A 16,457-nucleotide genomic window follows, 5' to 3' on the forward strand; every position below is an offset into this window, starting at 1 on the left:
AAACATGATTTTTTTTTTTTTTTTTTTAATTTTCCATCTTTTTTTGTTTGTTTAGCAAAAAAATAAAACTCCGAGCTGTGATTAAATATCACCAAAAGAAAGCTCTATTTGTGGGAAAAAAATGATAAAAATTTCATTTGGGTACAGTGTTGTATGACCGCGCAATTGTCATTCAAAGTGCGGGGGGTTTAAAGAGGAAGTAAAGGCACTTTATTTTTTTTTAAAATGCAACTTGCAAGGCAAAGGCATAATGAGCTAGTATGCATAGCATACTAGCTCATTATGAATAACTTACCTGAGAACGAAACCCCCGAAGCAGTCCTCCTCCTTTATCTTCACCGCTGCCATGTATCCCGGAGTGACTTTTGGGTCTCGCTGCTCCGGCGCTGTGATTCGCCGGAGCCGCAATGACGTCACTCCTGCGCATGCGCACGGGAGCCGACACAAGCGGCATATCGCCGTGATCTGCGGCATCCTCAGTGCGCCTGCGAGCCGCTGTCTACGGCGCATGCACCGTGGACAGCGGTGCCTGTCTTTTTGTAAATATCTCCGAAACCGTGTAGGTTTAGGAGATATTTCTTGGACCTACAGGTTAGCCTTAATCTAAGCTTACCTGTAGGTCAAAGTGGTTTGTAAGGGTTTACAACCACTTTTCCCTTGTACACACGGTCAGAGATTCCGACGGAATGTGTCCTATCGGACCGTTTTGTCGGATATTCCAACTGTGTGTGGTCTCCATCGGACTGTTTCCGTCTGAAAATATCCGACGGACCAAGTTTTCCAACTTGCCGGTAAAATTTTCCGAAAAAATGCTCCTATCGGACATACTCCGATCATGTGTAGCCTGCTCCGATCGGACAAAGTGCCACGCATGCTCAGATCAAATTCCTAGACCAAAGCTATTGGCTACTAGCGTGAACGTAGTCCCGTCGTAACGAAATAACGTCATCACGTTATGTACAATCGGATTTTCCGACAATTTAGTCCGACCGTGTGTATGCAACAAGACTTCCGGACCTCTTCCAGAATTAATCCGTCTGAATTACTCCGACGGATTTGGTTGTCAGAATCTCTGACCGTGTGTACAAGGGCTTTAAGTGCCCGGTAAGCAAGTGGTTAAAGTTCATGTGCGTGTAAAGGCAGGCGTCCCAATACTTTTGGGAATATAGTGTATTTAAGGGCCTGTGGACACTTGAGAATGATAATGAGGTTTGGCTACCAGGTAAGAGCCGAGGTGGTCCTAGGATCGGAGGCTTTATTCCACTTAAAGCTCTACAAATCCTCCGAGCCTCCGGGACCCAAAGCAGGAATTATTAAGGTCTGAGAAAAGGAAAAATGGGATTTTTATATACAGCTTACCTGTAAAATCCTTTTCTTGAGAGTACATCACGGGACACAGGAGCTTCATTACATAGTGGGTTATATAGGCACCTCTGGTGATTGGACACTGGTTGACCTTAATTAAAGAGAATTCCTCCCCTATATAACCCCTCCCATTTGGGAGGCACCTCAGTTTTGTAGCAAAGCAATAAGAAACCACGTAAAACCCAAGAGGGGCGGGAGCCCTGTGTCCCGTGATGTACTCTCAAGAAAAGGATTTTACAGGTAAGCTGTATATAAAAATCCCATTTTCTTGATCATACATCACGGGACACAGGAGCTTCATTACATAGTGGGATGTCCCAAAGCAATGCTCCGGTTGAGGGGAGGGAGACACAGATCGTAAACATAGACCGCCAGGGACCTGAGGACCTAAACTGCAGCCTGCAGTACACTGCGCCCGAAGGCGATATCCTCTTGCCCTCTGACATCCACCTGATAGAATCTGGTGAATGTGTGGACTGATGACCAAGTCGCAGCCTTACAGATCTGAGCCAGGGAGGCCTGGTGATGCACTGCCCAAGAAGCACTGACAGCCCTAGTAGAGTGCGCTTTCACCTGAAAAGGAGGAATCTTCCCCTTTAAGCTATAGGCCTGAGAAATAACCTGTCTGATCCACCTTGAGAGAGTGGACTTTGACGCTGCCTGACCCCTTCTAGGGCCTTCTGGCAGAATAAATAAACAGTCAGTCTTTCTTATCTGAGCAGTTGTCTGAAGATAAAGACTGATTGCTCTAACCACATCTAAAGTGTGTAAAGACTCTTCTTCTATGGACTGAGGATTTGGAAAAAAGGATGGTAGGATTATATCCTGATTCAGATGAAAACCCGAAACCACCTTAGGTAGAAAGGATCCGTTGGGACGCATAACCACCCGGTCCTTATGGATAATTAAATAGGGCTCTTTACAGGAAAGAGCTGCCAATTCTGATACTCTTCTAGCCGTAGATATGGCTACTAAGAAGACCAGCTTTTTAGTCAAGAGAGCTAAAGAAGCCAGCTGCAAAGGTTCAAATGGTTGGGCCTCTAAGACTGAGAGAACCAAATTCAGATCCCATGGGCATACCGGAGGTTTAACTGGCGGTTTTATCCGCATAGCTCCTTGGATAAAAGCCCGTACTAGGGAGTGTGATGCAAGAGGTCTTTGAAAAAATACTGACAGGGCCGAAATCTGCACCTTGATGGTGCTTATGGCCAAATTCATTTCTAGGCCTGACTGGAGAAAGGCCAAGATTCTGCTAATGACATACTTTCTAGGATGCCATCTCCTGAGTTCACACCAGGAAACATATGCCCTCCAGATCTTGTAATAGATACGCCTGGAGGCCGGCTTTCTGGCATTGACCAGAGTGGAAAGGACTGGCCCCGAAAGGCCACGGTCTCTCAGAATGTGGGTCTCAGCAGCCAGACCGTCAAATTCAGACTGCGCAAAGCAGGATGGTAGATTGGACCCTGTGAGAGCAGATCTGGCCGGAGAGGGAGGGTCCATGGCCTGCCCACTGCCAACTTCATGATTTCTGCAAACCATGGTCGCCTGGGCCAAGCTGAGGCCACTAACAGGACCGACTTCGACTCCCTCTTGACCCTTCCCAGGAACCGCGATAGCAGCGGGCTCGGGGGGAAGGCATAGATCAGATTGTACTGATCCCAGGGAACCGTCAGAGCATCTGACCCCTGAGCAAGTGCATCTCTTGTCCTTGACACAAAATTGTCCAGTTTCCTGTTGAACCTGGATGCAAACAGATCCACGTCTGGAGTGCCCCACTTGTGACATATGTTCTGAAACACGTCGGGGTGCAGAGCCCATTCTCCTGGGCACAACTGCTGGCGGCTGAGAAAATCCGCCTGCCAATTCTCCACTCCTGGGATGAAAACTGCAGAGAGACACGGAACATGCTCTTCTGCCTAGACAAGTATGCGATTCACCTCCCTTTGGGCCACCAGACTTCTGGTACCGCCCTGGTGATTGATGTAAGCCACTGCGGTGGCATTGTCGGACTGAATCCGAACTGGGAAACCTCGCAGTCTGTAAGACCACTCTATGAGTGCCATGTAAACTGCCCGAATCTCCAGGATATTTATGGGCAGCAGACCTTCGGTCGCAGACCATCTTCCCTGCGAGCACGTTCCCTCCAATACGGCTCCCCAGCCTGTCAGGCTGGCGTCCGTTGTGACAATCTTCCATGAGAGGGGAAGAAAAGTTTTGCCTTTCAGCAAATTCCTGGTTTGTAACCACCAGACAAGACTTTTGCGTGCCCGGGGGGATAAACGCATAGGAAGATCCAGGGATTGGGGCTTCCTGTTCCAAACCGCAAGGATGCATCCTTGCAGAGGCCTTGAGTGGAACTGGGCGAATGGGACGGCCTCGAATGAGGCGACCATCTTTCCCAATAGTCTCATGCATAACCGAACGGAGGGAGATCTTCGGCCCAGAATCAGGCGCACCAGATCTCCAATGGCCAAGGCCTTTGGCCTTGGAAGAAACACCCTGCCCTGAGCGGTGTCGATAATGAAACCCAGGTAAACCAACCTGGTGGTCGGTTGCAAGGACGACTTTTCTAGGTTTATAATCCAACCTAGGCGCTCTAGATGTTCTAGCGTCCTGGTGATGCTGCGATTTAGGCATGCTGCAGTTCTCTCTACGAGAAGCAAGTCGTCTAGGTAAGCCATGACGGCTATGCCCTGAACTCTTAAGATTGCTAAGAGCGGGTCCAGAATCTTCGTGAAGACTCGAGGGGCCGTAGCCAGCCCGAACGGCAAGGCCACAAATTGAAAATGGCGCTGCTCTACCGCGAACCTTAGAAACTTCTGGTGTGCGGGAAATATTGGCACATGGAGATATGCATCTTTGATATCTATTGATGCCAAGAATTCTCCCCCTTGCAGGGAGGAGACCACAGTGCGTATTGACTGCATCCGGAAGGTCTGAATGTGTAAAAACCGATTTAAGTCTCTCAGATCCAAGATAGGTCTGACACTTCCGTTTGGTTTTGGAACGGTGAAGAGATTCGAATAGAAACCTGAACCCTGATCTATCGGGCTCACTTCTACTATCACACCTTGGGATAGTAACTGATCTAAGGCCAGGAATAACGGTCTCTGCCTTACTGGATCCTTGGGGATCCTTGACCTTAGAAAACGAGAAGGTGGAATCTTCTGCAACTCTAGCCTGTAGCCCAGAGATACTGAAGAGATCACCCATTTGTCCTGAATCTCTTCCCGCCAGGCGCCTGCAAACTGCAGGAGCCTTCCCCCCACCCTGTCGAGCGGGGGCGCCCCTTCACAAGGAGGTCTTGGGGGTCTGCTTGGCAGGCTTTCGCCCCCAAGTCTTCTTCTGTCCCTGGGCTCGGCCCTGAGGCTTTGCAGCCGAGGAGGGCTGCGAAGGCCGTCGCCACTGTTTAGAGCTTGATGCTTCGGGAGAGAGAGTACGCCTGAATGAAGGGCATTTGCTCCTTTTGACTGGAAGGAGAGTAGACTTACCTCCCGAAATATTTTGGACGAATTTATCTAATTCTTCCCCAAACAAACGCTCCCCTTTAAACGGGAACCCAGTCAAATGCTTCTTGCATGACATCTCAGCAGCCCAGTTCTTTAGCCATAGAGTCCTACGCATGTGTACCAACATGAGGGACAAACGTGATGCTTGTTGGACCGAATCCAAAATCGCATCAATTATGAAACACAGGATGTGAGGCATCTCTGCATATTTCTCTACTTCCTCACTGGGGAGGAGTTCAAACATTTGTTTAACCTGTTCCTTGAGGAACTGACACAACCCCACGGCTGCGACTGTAGGCTGCACCACAGCGCCGGCCATGGAAAAGGAGGCTTTTAACAAGGTTTCCAGCCTTTTGTCAACTGGATCCTTAAATACCTGCGCATTATCCAAAGGACAAGTTAGGTTCTTATTCACACAAGAAACAGCCGCATCGACAGATGGGGCCCCCCATTTCTTAGTGAAACTTTCCTCCACGGGATAATGCATAGAAAACCTTTTGGGAGGAGAAAACAGTTTATCGGGATGTCCCCAGTCCTCATACATCAATTTATCCATTAAAGGATGAATTGGGAAGGAACAAGCAGTCTGTGGGGCTTTCCTGACTCCCAGGGAAGAGACAGAGGATGTAGCGACTTCAGCAGCCGGCATTCTGAATGTGGTACGCACCAATTCAGTATAATACTGCACCTGCTTTCTGAGTGCCTGAGAGGAGGGGACTAACTCCTCTTCCTCTGACTCATCCGACTGCTCATGATCCCTATCCAAAGATAGGGATCCCTCCTCATTTTCAGAGCAACTATCTGAGAGAGGGATTTCAGCAGAGGGAGGGGATCTACCCCTTTTCCTGCTATCTTTTAGGGAAGCAGAAATAAAATTCATGATCCTCCCTTCAAAACCCTCCAATGTAGCCCTAAGGGAGTCCTCAGTGATATAAACCTGGGCTGCGACATTAAGAGAGGCTGCAAAACCTGACAGGTGCACTGACTCGTCTTGAGAGGCAGGCTCCAGTCTTGCAGAGGGGGATGGTAATTTACAGGCACTTTTGGAACCCCTGGACCTAGGCGGTGACTTGCCAGTGCTTTTATTACCTGCCCCTGAGACCCTCTTACGAGGAGACATAGTACTAAGCTACAAAGCAGAGGTACTAGTACAAATGCAATCACTGTTGCGCTTAAAGTCTCACAATAAATTAATATATGCTTAAACTGCACAACCTGATGCTGAGTAGGTGTCTTAAGGTTTGCCTGGATCCAATCCCACGGAGGCTTACAGCCCACAGCTCCTGTGTCTCCAGTTACAGTCCCCTGACGCTCTGGGCTTTTAAAACTGCCGCTTGGCACCTGCGATACAGCGCCGTGCACACTAACGTGCACGGCTCGCAACCACACCCCCCCCTCCTCCATTAGGCCGGGAGCGCGCCCGGCGTGCGTGCACGCGCCCGCGCGCGTGCACGAGGACCGCGGAATCCGGGGGGGGGAAGGAGAACCCAAAGGGAGCAACGTGGGACTGCATGGGACCCCTCTTTACCTTTAACTGTGGCAGGAACTGTAAGGGAGACGTGAGTAGCTGGAAGAACCAGGCTTTCACTGAGCGTGTTTGTATTGAAAGGCATGTAAGTATGCATCAGGCTGCTCTTACTCCCTCAAGTGGTGGAAACCAGGTAAGACATACAACTACTCACAATGAAGAAATCCATTCATATATTTAAAATATATAGGATGACTTCCCTTACCTGTTCCCCGCCGCAGGAATTGCTGAGAACAGACCAAATCCAGCCTTCACCCATCACGGCGGGTATTGCTAGCCAACCTTCAGGTATATCTGGGGCTCTTACGAAAAGATCCTCCCACCTGGGCCATGTAGAAAGCTCTGCCAGAAACTTACGGGCGCTCTGAGTAAACAGTACCCCAAGTCTGGTTGTCCCAGAGCCCAGTCTTCCAATGGAGAGGACTTACAGGCAAAACCTCGTGTCTTCGGCAGACGAGGCCCGGGTACCATACCATCATGGGAGTCAAATATCGGCCCGAGGTATGGATCCGGTTTGTTGTAGCCCTTCGGCCCTCGCCGGGACCCGCATAGAGCTAAGTTTTACGTGACCATCGACCAGACACTGGCGAAAAAACTGAGGTGCCTCCCAAATGGGAGGGGTTATATAGGGGAGGAATTCTCTTTAATTAAGGTCAACCAGTGTCCAATCACCAGAGGTGCCTATATAACCCACTATGTAATGAAGCTCCTGTGTCCCGTGATGTATGATCAAGAAAAATTTGTTTTTTCTTCATGAGCCATAAACCTTGGAGCCCTTTACCATGTGCATGGGAGAAATCTAAGTGCCTCACAAAGATAGATAGAGGGAGAGAGATACAATATATATATATATATATATATATATATATATATATATATATATATATCACATCACCCAAACACAAAGTTTTAAAGACAAGGATAAGTTTAGGAAAAATAATATATCTAAGAAATAATTAGTGTTATTTTTGGTAGCGGTAATATTTCACCATAATATCCATTATAACCGCACCGTCCTGTTTTTCTGCAAGGCTTCCCGCTGCCTTCGTCTGTTTTCTGTTCTGAGTAATGAATTTGCTGTAATGACATCAAATGAGATAACTTGTCATGCAGCAAAATGTTCCTGCAGAAAACAAGCCATGAATCAGAGGAACAGAATGAATTTTGCAGCATATCTTCTGGCGTTTTCCAATTTAAAGCTGAACTCCAAAAAAAAAAAAAGTCGCTAATCACATCTATAGGAGCTGGTTTACTTATACAGGCTGTCGGGTAGTCGTGGAACCCCTGGGGAGGTTGAGGGATCCTGGACCACCACTACGGCTGAAGCACAGCTTGGTCAGGAACACGCCCTCAGCTTGCTGATTGGATAGCGAAGGATCAGCATCGCGCTGATAAGTCTTCACTCCTCCTCCTTTGTCTTCCTTTCGGAAGCGCTTGGCTGGATCCAAGTGCTAGCCCTCCCTATCCTAGTCTGAGCTCTGCTGTGCAGGGTATTATAGAAGGCTGATAGCCAGATAGATTCAGGGACTAATATTTGTCACCCTTGGACAAAACTACACAAAACTTCCCCCTCTCCTCTTCTCCATGTTTATGTAATGTAGCGCCCTCCTAGGTAGGTGCGAGAGAAGTTAGAATCATTTTTTGGTCCCTCTGCTTAACAGAGGAGCAGCTAGGTAAATTTATATGGTCTGTCTGCTTAATAGGAGCTGTGATCGTTTAGCTCCACCTGTTCAGGATGCTCCGATGCTGCTCATGCTGTTTGGAGTTTGTCAGACACCGTGAAGACAGACCGAGACAGAAGTACAGTTAAATCACACTTGTTTAATAATAAAAGTAAAAAGAACAAATTTAGTCAAAACATAGCCAAAGTTCAGTAACCGGAGCGGATAGTCAGCCAAGCCAGAAGTCAGGGATCAATGTAGTGGAACAGCAAGCAGGATCTGGAGCCAGAAGGGATGTCAGCAAAGCCAGTCTTTAAACAGGAGCCCTGGAGATGTTTCTTGTGATGTTGACCAAGACTAAGGCAGAGAAGCTCTGGACTGGACGGTTTAAGTAGGCAGAACTGAGGAGCAGGATATCATCAACAGGTGAGTCAGTGTGGAGAGATAGGAGCTGGTAATTAGCCGACAGCTGAGCGGCCAGCTCAGAGAAGGAAGGGCTGAGCCTAGCCCTGACAGAGTTTTCCTGTATCCAATCAACTTAGGAAAGTTCTGGATTGTAGGTTTGAAATTATTCAGATGATCAGCATGAATATGGATGCCGCCCCAGCCAATTGGAAGGGAATGTGCCCCCCCCCCCCCCCCCCAAGCCTGCTGGGTGCCTGTATTTTTGTTCAGGGAGCACCTAAGCTTCTGTTTTTTTTCCTTGAGAGGAAAGGTCCAGTTGGGGAGGGGGCACAATGCCTCTTTCCAGCACAAGCTACTATGCAGCTTCAGGTGGGTGGCCTAAGGGACTGAATGCTGCTTACCTTATACAACCTTCAGTTGTAGAATCTTTTTTTTATTAGCTAATGAACTAGCAACTAAACTTCTGTAATGGTTAAAGGTGTTTTGTAGGTTCTCCAGTCCACTGCAGAAGATATCCCAACATTACCACAAAGGTAGAACAGATACCCGATTCCAGTCACCATGGAATGTGTCAAGGCAATTATTGATTGTCTAAGGCAAGCCATACATTATTCTGTTTTCTTTCCTTCCACCACAGGTCACGAGAACCTTCATAACATAACCTGGAGACACGAGAACCTTCATACCAAGATCTAGAGACACAAGAACATTCGAACAATGACCTGGAGACACAAGAACCTTCATAGCATGACCTGGAGACACAAGAACCTTCTTACAATGACCTGGAGACACAAGAACCTTCATACAATGACCTGGAGACACAAGAACCTTCATACCATGACCTGGAGACACGAGACCCTTCATGCCATGACCTGGAGACATGAGACCCTTCATGCCATGAACTGGAGACATGAGAACCTTCATGCCATGACCTGGAGACATGAGAACCTTCATACCATGACCTGAAGACATAACAACCTTCATACCATGACCTGGGGAAACAATAACCTTGATATCATGACCTGGAGACACGAGAACCTTCATACCATGACCTGAAGACATGAGAACCTTCATATCATGACCTGGGGAAACAATAACCTTCATATCATGACCTGGACACACGAGAACCTGCATACCATGACCTGAAGACATAACAACCTTCATACCATGACCTAGAGACACGAGAACCTTCATACCAAGACCTGGAGACACGGAAACCTTCCTGCCAATACCTGGAGACATGGGAACATCCACAGACTTTTTTTTTAAATTAGCTGTGTCCTGGTGTACCTCTGCTTCTTGGCTTTTAGGTGGAGTTCATTTCTACGTGATCTTATAAGTTGCCCAGTGTATGTCTATGTAACTAGAACAGAGTGGTTCCACAACCTTCACACCTCCCATTATATTTTTGGACACACAGTTCCATTTGTGAGTGGAATTAAACACATTCCATTTTGATTGGGTTAAGGTGTTTGGATACATATGTTGGGGTATTTTCTTGATGGACATTGGAACTGAAGCAGCGGCTTGGAGAAGTTACTAGTGGTCTTCTACATTAGAGAACAAGTCCATTATCCTATGACCTGGATAAATGGTAACCTTAACAGACTCACTTTCTTTGCTGTGTTCCGGGTTTCCTCCACATTCCTCGCCTTTTAGGTGGAGTTCATTTTTGCTTGATCCTTTAAGTTATCCAATTATTCTGAGAGACGTTTGATCCTTCCTTGTTGATTGCTGCTAAGCCCAGTAACACAATGGAAACATTTGTCTCAGTATAGACAGCGTGGTGACACATATTCCCTGTATCTAAGCAATCCTTTAGCAACATTATCTTTCAGCACAATGGATCTCTTGAGTGGTGGAGTAAAGGACCGATAAACATTCTTTTTCATGCTCATCCGGCACTTTGATCTCAGCCGACACCTGTCACTACCACCCGTCTTCCATGACCGCTCCAGTCGGAGACGAGGACAAAATACTGTCTTAGACTGTCGAAGGGGTTGGTGCTCCTCTCCGAATCAGTTTGCTTAAAATCCATTGAACCTCCTCACCTCAATTTGCAAGCTTCACTAGCCAATTGTGTTATCTAGGATCTGAGGATAATCACAGCAGAGTCACGGGAGATTTGTATCTGGATAAACGTCTACAAGGAAGATGGGGATTTGATGGGACTTTTAAGAGTCAAATACCGTTATATAAATTCTGTAGAATAATAATAATAAAAACTGTTAAAATGTATTAAAACCACATAAAAAAACTATACTTGTAAGAACTGAAAGTTCATAAATACCTCAAGCCCATCATCTCCAAAATAATCATCATCATCTAAATAACAGGCTAGACCAGCCCTTCTCAATCTCAACCAGGATTCTGCGGAACCCAAGTGTTCCTCTTAAGGGAGATAGGTCTTTCTTTCAGCAAAGAGTAATCTCCACCTCTCAGATTTGAAATAGTAATCACTGAAACCAATGGTTTCTTTTTAGCTATCTGTAAAGAAGGGCGATTCTTCCAACTGACAACCAACGTAAGGAACATTCTTCCCACTGATCACCAATGTAAGGAACATTCTTCTCACTGATCACCAATGTAAGGAATATTCTTCCCACTGATCACCAATGTAAGGGACATTCTTCCCACTGATCACCAATGTAAGGAACATTCTTCTCACTGATCACCAATGTAAGGAACATTCTTCCCACTGATCACCAATGTAAGGAACATTCTTCTCACTGATCACCAATGTAAGGAACATTCTTCCCACTGATCACCAATGTAAGGAACATTCTTCTCACTGATCACCAATGTAAGGAACATTCTTCCCACTGATCACCAATGTAAGGAACATTCTTCTCACTGATCACCAATGTAAGGAACATTCTTCCCACTGATCACCAATGTAAGGAACATTCTTCTCACTGATCACCAATGTAAGGAACATTCTTCTCACTGATCACCAATGTAAGGAACATTCTTCTCACTGATCACCAATGTAAGGAACATTCTTCTCACTGATCACCAATGTAAGGAACATTCTTCTCACTGATCACCAATGTAAGGAACATTCTTCCCACTGATCACCAATGTAAGGAACATTCTTCTCACTGATCACCAATGTAAGGGACATTCTTCTCACTGATCACCAATGTAAGGAACATTCTTCTCACTGATCACCAATGTAAGAAACATTCTTCTCACTGATCACCAATGTAAGGGACATTCTTCTCACTGATCTCCAATGTAAGGAACATTCTTCTCACTGATCACCAATGTAAGGAACATTCTTCCCACTGATCCCCAATGTAAGGAACATTCTTCTCACTGATCCCCAATGTAAGGGACATTCTTCTCACTGATCACCAATGTAAGGAACATTCTTCTCACTGATCACCAATGTAAGGAACATTCTTCTCACTGATTACCAATGTAAGGAACATTCTTCTCACTGATCACCAATGTAAGGAACATTCTTCCCACTGATCACCAATGTAAGGAACATTCTTCTCACTGATCACCAATGTAAGGAACATTCTTCTCACTGATCACCAATGTAGGGAACATTCTTCCCACTGATCACCAATGTAAGGAACATTCTTCTCACTGATCACCAATGTAAGGAACATTCTTCCCACTGATCACCAATGTAAGGAACATTCTTCTCACTGATCACCAATGTAAGGAACATTCTTCCCACTGATCACCAATGTAAGGAACATTCTTCTCACTGATCACCAATGTAAGGAACATTCTTCTCACTGATCACCAATGTAGGGAACATTCTTCCCACTGATCACCAATGTAAGGAACATTCTTCTCACTGATCACCAATGTAAGGAACATTCTTCCCACTGATCACCAATGTAAGGAACATTCTTCTCACTGATCACCAATGTAAGGAACATTCGTCCCACTGATCACCAATGTAAGGAACATTCTTCTCACTGATCACCAATGTAAGGAACATTCTTCTCACTGATCACCAATGTAAGGAACATTCTTCTCACTGATCACCAATGTAAGGAACATTCTTCTCACTGATCACCAATGTAAGGAACATTCTTCTCACTGATCACCAATGTAAGGGACATTCTTCTCACTGATCTCCAATGTAAGGAACATTCTTCTCACTGATCACCAATGTAAGGAACATTCTTCCCACTGATCCCCAATGTAAGGAACATTCTTCTCACTGATCCCCAATGTAAGGGACATTCTTCTCACTGATCACCAATGTAAGGAACATTCTTCTCACTGATCACCAATGTAAGGAACATTCTTCTCACTGATCACCAATGTAAGGAACATTCTTCTCACTGATCACCAATGTAAGGAACATTCTTCTCACTAATCACCAATGTAAGGGACATTCTTCTCACTAATCACCAATGTAAGGAACATTCTTCCCACTGATCTCCAATGTAAGGGACATTCTTCTCACTGATCACCAATGTAAGGGACATTCTTCTCACTGATCACCAATGTAAGGATCATTCTTCCCACTGATCACCAATGTAAGGATCATTCTTCCCACTGATCACCAATGTAAGGGACATTCTTCTCACTGATCACCAATGTAAGGGACATTCTTCTCACTGATCACCAATGTAAGGATCATTCTTCTCACTGATCACCAATGTAAGGAACATTCTTCTCACTGATCACCAATGTAAGGAACATTCTTCTCACTGATCACCAATGTAAGGAACATTCTTCTCACTGATCACCAATGTAAGGAACATTCTTCTCACTGATCACCAATGTAAGGGACATTCTTCCTACTGATCACCAATGTAAGGAACATTCTTCCCACTGATCACCAATGTAAGGAACATTCTTCCCACTGATCACCAATGTAAGGAACATTCTTCCCACTGATCACCAATGTAAGGAACATTCTTCCCACTGATCACCAATGTAAGGAACATTCTTCCCACTGATCACCAATGTAAGGAACATTCTTCTCACTGATCACCAATGTAAGGAACATTCTTCCCACTGATCACCAATGTAAGGAACATTCTTCTCACTGATCACCAATGTAAGGAACATTCTTCTCACTGATCACCAATGTAAGGAACATTCTTCTCACTGATCACCAATGTAAGGAACATTCTTCTCACTGATCACCAATGTAAGGAACATTCTTCCCACTGATCACCAATGTAAGGAACATTCTTCCAACTAACCTTTTCCATTCTTGGAGAGACCCAGAGTAAGGACTCAGCAAAAAGGTCTGCTCAAGTCAGAGACAATGCCAAAATGCCATCCTAGAAAGAAGAACAAGTTGGTGCTCTCGGGTTCTGGGTGCTTAAACTCTGTCAATCATCCAAAAAATACAAATAATCGCAGTATAGTCACAGAGGAGATTTTATCAGGATAAATATCTACTGAAGCCAAATTTCTATTGAAATGATCTTAAATCTCAAAATGATCAAAATCCAAAAAAAAAAAAGTTGTCAGACCCCAGGCTAAGGCATCCAGATTCTCCCTTTAAAAGGCACAGCACCAAGACTTACCACCCAAGAAAAAGTATGTGAACCACTTGGAATGATCTGGTTTTCTGCAGTAATTTCCCATAAAATGTGATCCTCCTCTGCTTCAGCTGGAAATGTATAAATGATTCTAATTTCTCCTGTCTTTTTATTTTTTAATTTTTTTTAACACACTCATTAAACATTTACAGTGCTGGACGAAAAAGTAAGTGAACCCACAGACTGATTACTTAAAAAAAAGCTATTTGGAGTAAGCCGTTTGCACCCCTGGAGTCCAATTAATAGACATTAATCCTAAACCCCTAACCCCTAACCCTAACCCCTAACCACTAACCCCTATGATACCCATAACCCTAATCCTAACCCTAATATCCTAACCCACCTAACCACGGACCCTAATATTAACCCCTAACCCAGGACCCTAATATTAACCACTAACCCTAAACCCAATATTAACCCCCAACCCCAATCCTAATATTAACCCTCAACCCTAACCCCTAATGCTAACACTAATATTACATCTAACCCTAATCCTAATCTTAATATTAACCCCTAACCCTAATCCTAACCCCTAAATCTAATATTAACCCCTAATGCTAATCTTAATAGTAACCCCTAGCCCTAACCCTAATATTAACCCCTAACCCTAACCGCTAACACTGACACTAATATTACATCTAACCCTAACCTTAATATTAACCCCTAACCCTAATCCTAACCCCTAAACCTAATATTAACCCCTAATCCTAACCCTAATATTAACCCCCAACCCTAACCCCCTAACCCCTAATGCTGACACTAATATTGACCCCCAACCCTAATCTTAATATTAACCCTTAGCCCTAACCTTAATATTACATCTAACCCTAATCCTAATTCTAACCTTAATATTAACCCCTAACCTAATCCTAACCCCTAAATTGAATATTAACCCCTAATCCTAACCCCTAAATTGAATATTAACCCCTAATCCTAACCCTAATATTAACCCCTAACCCTAACGCTGACACTAATATTGACCCCCTAACCCTAATCTTAATATTAACCCCTAACCCTAATATTACACCCAACCCTAATCCTAATCATAACCTTAATATTAACCCCTAACCCTAACCCCTAAACTTAATACTAACCCCTAATCCTAACCCTAATATTAAACCCTAACCTTAATCCTAATATTAACCCCAATACTAATATTAAGCCCTAATCCTAGCCCCTAACACAAATATTAATATTAACCCCTAACCCTAATAGTAACCCCTAAATCCTGAACCAATAACCCTAATATTACATCTAACCCTAATCCTAACCTTAATATTAACCCCTAACCCTAATCTTAACCCCTAAACCTAATATTAACTACTAATCCTAACCCTAATATTAACCCCCAACCCTAACCCCTAACGCTGACACTAATATTGACCCCCTAACCCTATTCTTAATAGTAACCCCTAGCCCTAACCCTAAGATTAACCCCTAACCATAACCGCTAACACTAACACTAATATTACACCTAACCCTAATATTAACTCCTAACCCTAATCCCAAACCCTAACCTCTAACCTTAACACACCCCCCCCCCAACCTAACAAAATAAATAAATAAAAAAAGAAAGAAAGAAAGAAATAATAATAAATAAATTAGCCCCTAACCTTTAACCTTTAGACCATACGAAACCCCTTACAAAAAAAAAGTCAAAAATAAAAAAATAATAACATTAAATAATTAATAAATAAAAGCGGATGAAAAAGATGAAAAACGTAGCAACAAATGATGAAGCATATGCTGTTTTTTTTGTTTTTTTTTTAATCTCTGTTGGCTATTAAAAAAAAAAGCTAAAAAAAAACTCTTTAAAAATGCCACAAACATTCAACAACGCACATACAAACACTGAAAAATGAAAAGAAAAGAAAATATGTTATTTTTTTAAAAACTAAAGTAGTTTTAAAAGCGAAGAAATTACGGTTTCAGTTTCAGCAAAAATTCCCTGACGACAAAATGAGTATTTTCTCTGCGATATCCCTCCACTCATCCCTAATGGTAAAGTGTGTGGCCCGTATTTTTGGGGGGTTTTTTTCACGCTCGCACCCAAGAAGGTCTTCCAAAGTGCTCAGCTGTATAAATATCTGATACAAGTAGCAAGTAAACAAGTGACCCTATAGCGCCATCTTGTGGAGGATATGTGATAATGCGATTTTATTAATAGGCCGCATAATTATCTTTGTGACATTTGAAGAGGAACTTTCAACCACGCTGAGACAGCCGGCCCAGGCAGTGCCGGTGTCTTGTCAATTAGGGTCCTCCATCAGATGCTGTCCTCTGCGTACTGCGCATGCGCAGTACACAGGAGCACAGATTCCGAAAATTGCCGAGGACGAACGGCGCCTGCGCCGTGAGTCCAGGTTCTATCCCCACTATCCAAGTGGACATAGAGTTAGAATAAAAAAGAGCCGAGCGCAGCGAGGCCGAGCCCGAAGCGTGGCGAGCGAAGCTCGCC

This window comes from Lithobates pipiens, unplaced genomic scaffold, assembly GCF_037356315.1.
Source record: "Lithobates pipiens isolate NorthernLeopardFrog02 unplaced genomic scaffold, aLitPip1_a1.2 Scaffold_28, whole genome shotgun sequence".
Taxonomy (NCBI): Eukaryota; Metazoa; Chordata; class Amphibia; order Anura; family Ranidae; genus Lithobates; species Lithobates pipiens.